The sequence below is a fragment of the Palaemon carinicauda genome, chromosome 12 (genome assembly GCF_036898095.1).
Source record: "Palaemon carinicauda isolate YSFRI2023 chromosome 12, ASM3689809v2, whole genome shotgun sequence".
NCBI lineage: Eukaryota > Metazoa > Arthropoda > Malacostraca > Decapoda > Palaemonidae > Palaemon > Palaemon carinicauda.
The window spans coordinates 121,031,724-121,032,406 of record NC_090736.1 but is presented as its reverse complement, the minus strand read 5'-3'; positions in this window follow the sequence as shown (position 1 = coordinate 121,032,406).

The following is a 683-nucleotide window of genomic DNA, read 5'->3' as shown; positions in this document are numbered from 1 at the left end:
CTAGGGTTGTAGCTTGGATAGTAATAATAATAATAATAATAATTCAAGGGTGTGTGCCATCTCAGTTTTTAGTTCGTAAGCCACTTTATATTTCGTTTTCGGTGAGCTTCACCATCTCATCACCTGTATTCATGGCCAAGAACGGTTAGCATTGACATTTGAACTAAGATTTCAAATTTGTTTTTATTAAAATCTTTGCTGTGTTGCTGTTTCTATCTTTATTGTAAGAGCTTTAATTTACTTGATAAACAACCAGAGCCCTATGCCAAAATTGGAGATAATTTTCTCAGGTGTAGATGACAGGATTATTTTGTAGGATTTAAATGCTGATCCATGTAATGGGTTATTTCAGAAAAAAATAGTAATGATAATTAGTTAGTCATTGTCCAGTGAATGTTTGGAGGATTTGTTAGTATGGATCTTGTACCAACATTTGCCCGGCACGAAGCTATACTAATCCGTTAATATAGATATCATGTTGTTTAGTTCTCAAACCACACGTTTTTCAGTTAACATGCTCATCACAAAAGTGCTTTGTAGGAAAATTTTCCTGTTTGCATTAAAAACAACCAAGATATTCTCGTTAAATGGAAGCACTATAAAGAAATGTGATAGAAATTGTATAAAAATGCCTTAATTCTGAATCCGTCTAATGAATATCTTTTCTTGGCTTCACACAAATT